This window comes from Petaurus breviceps, unplaced genomic scaffold (assembly GCF_028583685.1).
Source record: "Petaurus breviceps papuanus isolate PSGF00001 unplaced genomic scaffold, PetGlider_PUasm1.0 379, whole genome shotgun sequence".
NCBI classification, from domain to species: domain Eukaryota; kingdom Metazoa; phylum Chordata; class Mammalia; order Diprotodontia; family Petauridae; genus Petaurus; species Petaurus breviceps.
In genome coordinates, this window is record NW_027186303.1 from 501,616 (window position 1) to 512,829 (window position 11,214).

Below are 11,214 nucleotides of genomic sequence, written 5' to 3' on the forward strand. Positions count from 1 at the left end.
AAGGAAGGAAGGGAGGGAGGGAGGGAGGGAGAGAGGAGAAAAAGGCTACTATTATTTGAGAAAGATAGAATGGTAGAGTTGGAAGGAATCTTGGATATCTTCCAGTCAAATCTTTTTGTCTTTAGATAAAAGAAATTGAGGAAGAGGGAAAGGAGAGAGAAGAGAGAGAGAGAGATGTAAAATTGAGAGGGAAGAAGGAAGAGGAAAACAGAGGAGAGATTTTGAATTATTGTCTTCAATATTGCATTCAAAAATGAAAACATTTTTGTCTTATTTTGTTTCCTTCTAGAGGGGTACATCTACTTAGTATCGTCATATGCTGTTTTTCATTATATATGTTTGTGCATATTTGTGTGTATGCATGTGTATATACACATATACACACATTATATACACATATAATAATAATATGTACACACATGATATATGTATTTATACTGTCTGCATATATACACATGTGTGTATGCACACATATATATACTCAACCCTTATGTATGTATTATAGATGTATTTCTATGTGTACATAGGTATGTGCTATATATGTGTATATACATTTTTCTATAACAATCAAAAGTTGAAGGCCATGGTGAAAGATCATCTAAACCTATTCAGACACATGTATACATATATGTGTGTATACATATATATAGGTACATACATACACATGTAGGTATATATATATACATCAATGAATCTATATTGTGTGAATATGTATAGATATGTATGCATACAAACGTATACAAATTTATATATTATATATATATATGATGTCTGTTTAGGATGGTATATCTGCAAGTTTAAATTATATTTCTCCTCGACCCCCATTCCTACTTCAGGATCTGTCATGGAAAATAAGCACTTAGCAGATGCATTAGCTCTCTATCCATCCAATCCAGATAAATCAATCAATAAATTTATTAAATGTCTGCTATGTGCTAGGTGCTGGGTATCCAATTAATAAAAAGAAAGGCATTCTCTGCCCTCAAGTAATTTATAATCTAATGAAGTGAGGCATCACACAAAAGGAGACAGGAAAGATTGGGGTGGAGAGTTGAAACCAAGCAGGGAAGCAGATAAAAAATGGAGTGAATCAAAATTCCTCTATAAAGGAAGGCATTGGGAGGAATTTGGGACTCCTCCCTCCCACTAGTGGAGAGGAGACTGTAGGAGGTGGTGTCAGTCAAGGCTTAAGTCAGCAGTTTGGTGATGAGATTAGAGGTGATGAGCTTAAATGAGGAGGAGAATCTTGTTCAATGGAGTTGAAACTGGGCAGAGAAGCAGATACAAAGTGGAGAATATCTACCTATCTATCTATCTGTCTGTCTACCTATCTACCTATCTATCTATCTCTGTCTGTCTATCTAATTCAGATCAGCAATTCATCAATCAATCAATAAGCATTTATTAACTGCCTGGCACTGTACTAGACACTGGGGACACAACTTCATATTCTACTTGTATTCTTAGAGAAAGACCTGGGGCATTTAAAGGTCAAATGACTTGCCAAGAAAGCCAAGGTTGCCCAGACAATAAGTGCATTCCAGAAGAGGGACCTGCACCTGCCAGGATTGTGCCTCTCTCCACTACATCTTGCCATTTCCCAAGATCAACCAAGGGAGCTCCATTTACTGAGCTTACTCTGGTCATGGAAACTTTTATGAACAATTTCTAGTATGTCTTTTGATCATCTTTTAATTGAGTTATATGTGTTTTAATCCTCCCCTTTTCACAATATGACCCATGGATACTATAATCACATTGTTTTTCCATAGAACAAAGTGATTCTGAATATGCCAAGTGCTCTGTAAACCACATACCACCATAATCTATTTCATGATTAAGATACCCTTTCTCCTGCAGAATTTTATTAAATTTTTCTTGTATGTTACAGACATGTGTATATATACACACATGTATATATGTGTATACATATGTACATATGTGTATTGTGTAGATAGGTAGCTAGATAAGTTACTTTCCCCTCATAAAATTACAGGTTTGGCAACATCCACTAAGAAAAGTTCATCTTTAAATAACAAAATATTTGCCTCTCAAAATTGATTCTAACAATTTCTTGCCTTAGCAAAACCCCACAAGTGACCTATAGGTTTCCTCTTACAGCTCTTGAGAAATAATCTCCAAGGGAATGGAACAGAGGTTTGAAAGATTTTAATGTTTTCTAGATGATAGGGGCTAATGTTAAACTAACTTAGGAAGAGCTGAGGACTTCTCCCTTAACTTTTGGAGAGGGATGACTATCTGATGGTTATAACTCATAAGAAACACAATGTTGGTTAAGAAAGGGTTAGCCCAAATACAAAAAAAAATGAGTGAGTGAGGTCAGTAGTCACAGGTGATATAGATTTTTATCTTTAAGTTTGAAATTTTTTTTTCTTTTCTCTCATTTCACCACATCTTCTTTGACCAGATTCAAAAATGACAATGTTGGGCCTAAGAAGAATTTCCTAGGAACACAGAGACAGAATACTCCAAAGGACAATTGTTGAATTTTTGAAAATTAATTTCTGAATCAGTTCCAGACCACTTCTGTGTCCATGTATCTGATCATGACAAAGATAAGGTTGCCATGGCTCTTAGATTTGGCACCTCTTGATTCTTGGTACATTGTAAGCACTTAATAAGTGCTCTTCCTTCCTTCCTCTCTGTTCCTTCTTTCCTTTCTTCCTTCCATCCTCTATCTTCCTTCTTTCTCCCTTTCTTTCATCCTCTTTCTGTTTGTCTGTCTTTCATCAGTCACCCATTATTTTTGTGCTTGGGATAGCTCTTCCTCAACCAATACGTTTCCCTTGTACCATAACCATCCAATAGCCCTGTCCAAAGGTTAGGGGAGACATAATCAGTCCCGCTGCTTGACTTACCATCTGGGTTAGTGACATGTATGCAAAGAGCACTAAAGAGGGGATAGAGAGAAAGAGGAGCTGGAAGGCTTCACCACACTAAATGAAAACCCTGCAATATGCATATCGAAATCCTAAGGAGATGTACCACTCTGCTGGGAAAAACCAAGACAAAAGAATTATCTGACACAACAGTTCAAAGCATATTGCACCTGTCAAAATGTCTGTCATCTTCTATAGAACTGCCCCATTCTAAGAGAGAAAAGGCAAAGTGGAGCAAAGTCACTCAGGGACAACAGCCCACTTTGTCTTCTTCCTCTAGCCAACTCCTCCAACTGAAAGCCATTTAGCCCCATGCTAAAGATTGCCGGGAAGGATCAGACAATAGGAAGGTCTCTTTCATTGTCAAGGACAGTTACACTTTGAAGATGACGCTCAAAGGAGGTTAGAATGGGTCAGCAAGCAATTGTCGGTCCCCGGCAAGGACATGTGAACAGGCCATTGTTAGAGCCATGCACACACAAAACCCAATGCCCCAGCAAAGAATGCAACTTTCAGCTCGAGGAGGTGTGGGAAGGAAGAAATGAACATGCAATGCTGATTCCATTACAAAGAAAAATGGAGAGCAAAAAAATGAGGAGCCCAGGAGATGGCAGCCGGGGCCATTTCTGTGCCATTCCATTCTGTGCATTACTCAAGCCATCAGAAAGGTGAGAAGAAATAAGACCAAAGAGGGAAAATAAAAAGAAATGGGAATTTAGAGACCTGCTTTTACTTTACATTGGATATGAAGACCAACTTCTAAATGGACTACAGGGAAATGGGTAGGAATAGACCAAAAAGTGAAGTAGCCCAAGGCCAAACAATTTCCAGCAGTAATTCTTGTTCTGCAATCTGAATTGATGAAGGGAGTTTCCTTGTTCGAGGGTTTCCTATTCCAATGGCATCACAGGACCTATTGAATTTGTACATGAAAGAGTCAGCATTGTGTAGTAGAGACAGCACAGAATTTGGAGTCAGGAAGACCTTGTTTCCAAACCTGCCTCAGACACTGATTCAGTGTGTTTGTCACCTAGGCCTCAGTTTCCTTATCTGTAAAATGGTGGGGTTGGACTAGATGGCCTTTAAGGTCCCTTCTAGCTCCAGATCTATGATAGCATGATTCTATGAGGGACAGTGTAATGAATTAGATAAAGACCTGGCCTCAGAGTCAGGAAGATCTGTGTTCAAGTTCCACTTTTGATATATACTGAATGTATGAACCTAGGTAAATCACATAACCTCTTAGTGCTCCAAGGCAATTCCCTGAGTCTTGAAATTACAGAGCAGAATTGTTCAAGATTGATAAAGGGAGTTTTCTCCTTGCAAGTTTCCTATGCCAATAAAATCCTGACTCTAGCACTATTTAATTCCATCTCAACTCATTTTCTGAGCTTCTTCTCCTCCTCACCAGCAGTCTTCCCACTCTAGAGATGCCATCCACCCCCTTTCAGTTCCTTTTTATGTGTCATCTTCCTCCATTCAAATGTAAGATCCTTGAGGAGAAGCATTGACTATTTTATTGACTTGTTTGTACGTCCCAATAATTAGCACAGTGTTTGACACATAATGAGTTTTCTCTCTCTCTTCCTCCTCCTCCCTTCCTCTCCCCTCCTCTCTCTCTCCCCTTCTCTTTCCTTCTCTCTTCCCCTCTTCCAATTATCTATCTGTCTGTCTGTCTTTCCATCTATCTGTCTGACCAACTGGCTGTCTATTTCCATATACATTAAATATGAGTATATTTTATAGTAAATATAATATTAATTTAATTCAACTTTTTGCTTACTACTCAGCCAGCTTGTATTTATCTACACAGTGGATAGAGTGTTGAGCCTGGGAGTCAGGAGGACTCATATTCATGAGTTCAAATCTGGCCTTAGATACTTACTAAGCTGTGTGACCCTGGGCAAGTCACTTAACCCTGTTTACCTCAGTTTCCTCATCTGTAAAATGAGCTGAAGAAGGAAAAAGCAAACAACTCCAGTGTCTTTGCTAAGAAAACCCCAAATGGGATCACAAAAAGTCACAAACAACTGAAAAATGACAACAGCAATGAGATAATTAGCAAGTCAACAAACATTTATTAAGCATCTAGTATTTGCAAGGCACTATGCTAATTGCAGTGAATACAAAGAAAAGTTAAAAAAAAGCATCCCCCCCTCTCACATCTAATGGGAGAAATAAGATAAAAACAATGTACAGACAAGATACGCTCTGGATAAATTGGAGCTAATCACCAGAGGGAAGGCACTAACATTAAGAAGGACTGGCATGTGGGCTAATTAGACATTGGGAAGACACATATTGAGGGACACTAAAATCAAATTTTCTACCTTAAGCCAAGTTGGAAAATAAAATTCCTCTATAAAGATGCTCTCAAAAGTTTCTTTTTGCCTTGAGGTCTAAAATTTGTCTTTCCCAAAAGCTAATTGATGAAACATAATTAGGCTCCCTTGCCAGCCATAGTAAGTCACCTTGGTAGACTCTGCTTCAGGTCCTATGCCTGACCCATACTAATGGTGTGACTATGGGCCGGGCACTTCACTTTTCATGGTCCCCAGACAAGTCTCTAAGACTACATGTTATGGTAGAGTTACATATCTGCTCCAGTGGAGACAGTTTCCAGACCATAAATTCCCCACAATGACAAAATCCTAAGTCTAGAAGAATGAGGACAACAACCTGCCAGTCATGTTCCTTTCCCATTTTATGGCATTCCCTTTTAATTACTCTGCATTCTGTTCAGATTGGTCTATGAGCTGTTCTCCATACATGACTTTCCATCTCCTATCTCCACACCTTTGCCCCTGCTGTACCCCATGTTTGGAACATACTCCCTCCTTAGCTCCATCTCTTATAATCCCAAGTTTCCTTCAAAACTCAGTGCAAATACTATCTGTTATAGGAGGTCTTCTTCAAGCCTCCTAGCTCTTAGTACACTCTACCTCAAGAAATTATTTTGTGCATAACACTGCATCTCTTTATCAATGTATCTCTTGCATTTCCAGAATAGAAAGTAAGCTTCTAGAGGGCAGGGAAAGATATTTGTTTCCTTATCATCTAACATTGTGTCAGGCATATAGTATGCACTTAATAAATGTTAGCTGAATTTAATTACAGAGCATCACATTTATTTTCAGAAGAAAATATGGAATATGGTCACTTGATTACCTTAGTATATTTATTGTTGTGTCCATCCATTTCCTGATGGCTCCACTTACTTCTCCAGTAACCTTCCACCAAAGTGCTTCTCCCTGGTCACCATTCCACCCTATGTGCTTTCTCTCCCATTAGAATATAACCTCCTGGGGCGGCCAGGTAGCACAGCGAGTAAGAGCACCAGCCCCAGTGTCGGGATGACCTGGGGGATCAAATCTGGGTTCAGATACTCAGCACCACACCCAGAAATAACTGGCCGTGGAACCTTGAGCAAGTTACTTAACCCAAATTGCTTATAAAAAAAAAAGAATATAAACTCCTTGAAGACAGGAGCTGTCTTTGCTTCTATATTTATATCCCCTGCATTTGACACAGTGCTTGGAACATAGGAAGTGTTTGATAAATTATTTTTAATGCACTGATGTAAGATAGAGGGTTGACTGAGTGAATCACCCCACTCCCACTTAAAGTAACTTTAGCTACCTCTATTGAACCAATCAGTCATGGATATGAGTCTAGGTTTGAGAAGTCCTTGAAAACCATTATATGAAATGGAATGATGTTCCATAGAAGGTATGTTAGGATTGGTTGAGGACACTCAGTCACCCTGGAAGTTTTATATAAAATGTCAAGCCAGTCTAGACTCCAGTGCACTGGTGTGTGGCCAGTGGGTGGTCAAGTAGTCCCAGCTGAGCCCCTAGAGGTAATTATGTGGTGGGGGAGGAGGGGAGAGGAGGAAAAGAGCCTCGGTCTCCTCACCACATCCTTGACCACAGGACAATATATGAACTTTAGAGAATCAGAGGATTTGGACTTCTCATAAGCATCAAAGAAGTGCCTCCTGAGCCAAGGTTAAATCAAACCCAATGGAGAAAGACAACTTTAGGCCTCTTTAGGAGCCCAGCAGAAAAGCTGCCTTTAGGGAGGCTAGGTGGCAAAGTGAATAGAACACTGGCCCTGGAGTCAGGAGGACCTGAGTTCAAATCCAGCCTCAGAAACGTAACACAAAAAAACTAGCTGTGTGACCTTGGGCAAGTCACTTAACTCCAATTCCCCTGTCTTCCCCCCTCCAAAAAGCTGCCCTTAAAAATGTGAGTAAGATTTTGTATATTCTTACCAGTTTAGTTATTTTAAGTAGGGTTTAGGGCAATTGATTAAAATAAATTTAATGGGTCAGAAGTTGTGATTTATGACCATAGTCACTACTATTGCTGAGGCTAGTAGATGGCTTGAACTCTGGAGATCTGAGTTTTGATGGAGCAAAGACAATCAGATGTTTTCATAAGACTATCTAAGTAGGGGCAAACCAAACAGGGTCAGAAATGGAACAGGTCAAAACTTCCATGGAGATCATCACTGGCATCAGGCCTGTCCTTCTAGCATGGGTGAGATCAGTAATGTGGGAGTGGCAGGAGAACCACATTTCATAGAACCAAAAGGTACATTTCATAGTCACTTCCCAGTCAAAGTACCCCTATAACTAGACACCACCTCACCATTTCCATTTGCTGACCTTGACTTTAACTCATGAACTAATTTCATCTCAACCCTTTAGGCAAGTCTACTCATCTTAGCCCCAATGGAATAATTTTTCTCAGTTTCCCAAATCCTGGCTTTGCCTCTGACTCTCTTGGTACTATCCTTGGTGCTGATTGAGAATGAGAGGCAGGTGGAACTGCCTGGCTGAATTTCAGAATAATCTCTGACTAAACAGAAAATTCTATTCCACTTTAATGCATGCAATTCAACAAACATTTATTAAGTTCGTTCTATTTTCTGGGCACTGAACTAGTACTGGGAATACAAAAGAAAAAAATAAACAGTCTGCCACTTACTATCTATATGACCCTGGGCAAGTCACTTAGTTTCATTTAATAGGATTTTTTCCAATTATATGTAAAGATAGTTTTTAACATTGATTTCTGTAAGATTTTGAGTTCCACATTTTCTCCCTCCCCCTCCCCAAGACAGCACTCAATCTGATGTAGGTTATGCATGTACAAGTCCCTTAGTTTCACCCTCAGTTTCCTCATCAATAATGTGGGGATAATAATGGCACCTACCTCACAAGTTTATAGTGAGAATCAAATGAGGTAATGTTTGCAAAGTTATTTGCTTACCTTAAAGAGCCATATAAACATTAGACATTATGTATAAAATAAAGACAATTAGACAAAATAACTTCTGTAAGCCCTTCTAGCTCTAAATCTGGGGACTTAGAATTCTGTGTGTGTGTCTTGCTGTCTCTCTCTCTGTCTTTCTCTCACTTCCTTTTTCCAAATGATGCAACAATTCCATGAAACTATATGGCATGATGGAAAGATGCCCTGGCCATAGTCAAACCCCAGCTCTAAGTCTCATGGACTCTGAGACTTTGAGCAAGTCACTTTACTGCTCTTGGCCCCAGCTTCCTTCTCTGCAAAATGAAGGGCTGGAATTTGATCCAAAGAAGCACATTTTTGTTGCAAATGAAACTCATTTGCTTCGTTTGGATTTCATCCTTTAGGTTATCTTTAAGTTATGCTGAAATTAATCAACACCGAATAAAGCAATCATTTCCATAGACAAAATAGAACGGGGGGTGGGGAGGAATGAATTGTATGAGTAGCCATGAATCCTTGTCAAGTATAGTTTGCTTTTCCTTTAAGCATAAAACAAATTCACCATGAAACCTTTAAAGCTGTCTTTCATGTCTCTGTTCTTTTCTGGCCTTCCTTCTATTCTCTACTATGTTTTTAATTTTTTTAATTTTTAAATTATTTTATTATTTTTAATTTTATTAAATTACTATTTATTTTTTAATGTTTCAATCACTGTCTTTTCCTTTTCTTTTTTGTGGGGTGGAGCAATCTTATCTTCAGCCCCACCTCCAGTCCTTTGGAAATGAAAAATGGAAACTATAACAAATATCCATAAGCAAATAAACAAATCCCCATGATTTCTATGTTTGTGTGTATATGTGCTTATGTGTACACATACATACATGTACATGATACATTCATGTGTTTTGTGTGCATACATATATGCTATATACATATAAATGCATGTCTGCAAATGTGTGGGGGGGTGTGCGTGTGGCTGTAAATTCTGCCCTCAGAACGGAGGTCTCATGTTTCATCTTGAGACTGCTGGGGTTGTGATTGTTCATCATATTGATTGGTTTTCTAGGTTAAGCCATATTGAAGTCATGGTTAAGATCACGTTGAAGCCATGAAAAAACCCCATGGCTTCCACAGGATCCAGACAATCAGACATATGCTGCTGCATTCACCTGTCTGTATACAACAATTTCTGAGACTAGAACTAACTCCCACCTCCACACTTTAAGATTTTCTGTTCAATTTGAAAAGCAAGTGTTTATTGAGTGCCTGGAATGTGCTACTCCATGGAGTCCCTGGTTCAGGAAAACCTGGATTATAGCCCTATGTCCAGCACATAGTGGGTGGGTAAACCTGGACAAGGCACTGAGACTCTACTATCTCATGCAACTCTCTAAGTCTGCAAGGTACATAGTAGGTGCTGAGATCTGCATCAGTAAAGGGCCTTCTCTCACAGGGAGTTTCCCCTTCCTTTGAAACTATAGGTCCGTTTTCTATGCTGGACACGTAGGCTAGGAAGGCAAAAAATAAAACAGTCCCTACCCCAGGAAAGCTAAGAGGAAAAGGGGGTGAGTTGTGCACAGAGAAGTGAATATAATGTCATTTGGGGGAGGGCCAGGAAGAGTTAAGGACTGGGAGAATCAGAAAAAGCCCCTGTAGGAGCTAGCACTTAAGCTGAGCCTTGAAGGGAGTTAGAGAGACCAAGAAAGAAGAATGATAATTACTAATGTTTGTATAAGGTTTGGGGGGAAGCCAGGTGGTGCTGTGGAATAGCATTGACCCTGGGGTCAGGAGGACCTGAGTTCAAATCCTGCCTCAGACACTTACTAGCTGGGTGACCCTGGGAAACTCACTTAACCCTGTTTGCCTCAGTTTCTTCATCTGTAAAATGAACTGGAGAAGGAAATGACAAACTACTCCAAAATCTTTGCTAAGAAAACCCCAAATGGGGTCACAAAGAGTTAGACACAACTAAACCACACCATATAACACTTCAGTGTTTTACCGAGTACTTTACATACATTTTATTCGTTTACTCTCACAATAACCCTCTGAGATAGGCACTACAGAGATTTACTCTACCCTTCCAGAGAAAAAGAAACTGAGGCTCAGAAATGTGAAGTAGGATGCCTATTGTGAGATTTGAATCCAGGCCTTCCTGATTCTGCATTTACACTGTCCATCTCACCACAGGACCACAATCTCCTCCTGGGTTGCAGAAGTCACCCTCCATGTCTGCTCCAGTAAAATATGAATTCCTTGAGGACAGGACCTACGGCATTTTTGTCTTTGTAAGTTTGGCATAGTGCCTGACACTATGTCTGTGTGTGTGTGTGTGTGTGTGTGTGCGTGTTCCTGAGTAAAGAATTTGGAACTTGACTTTTTATCTATAACTTACAGTCTTGGAGAGTTATTAGTATGATTCAAGGCAAGTCAGTACTCCAAGACCATAAGATAGGGACATGTTCTTAGTCTGCATCAATGGATAGATTTTCCATATTAACTCTGGGCCCCCTAAAAGAAAAATTACTGACTGAGAAATTTAAGCATCAGCTTTCTTTACAATGACTGACAGAGTTCAAAGGAATGTTAGTGGATATAAATTTTCAACTAGATTAATAGTGTGACACAACAGGGAAAATAATCCACTGGATACAGAATCTAAAGGCTTTGACAAGAATCCTGCATCTGCCTTCAGGAAAGCAACTTCACCTCTCTGGGACTCAGTTTCCTCATCTGTAAAATGGAGGTGTTCAGAGAAGACAACCAATAAGGTCCCTTTAAGGTCTACATCTGTGACCCTGTTGTATCCATTTCTGAGTGATACATTTTAAGGAAGGATATTGTTGTCATTGAGAGCCAAAGGTGTTAGAGGACATGCAGGACATCCAGGTGTTCGAAGATGCCCTTACCCATTTTATAGATAAGAAAACGGAGGTCCCCAAAAGTAGATGATTTATTCAAAGTTACAAAAAGCTGAGAATTAAATCCAATTCCTTATATAACGTGATGAAATTAAAGTTATTTTTAGTTAAAATGGCACCAGGAATTTCAGCTAA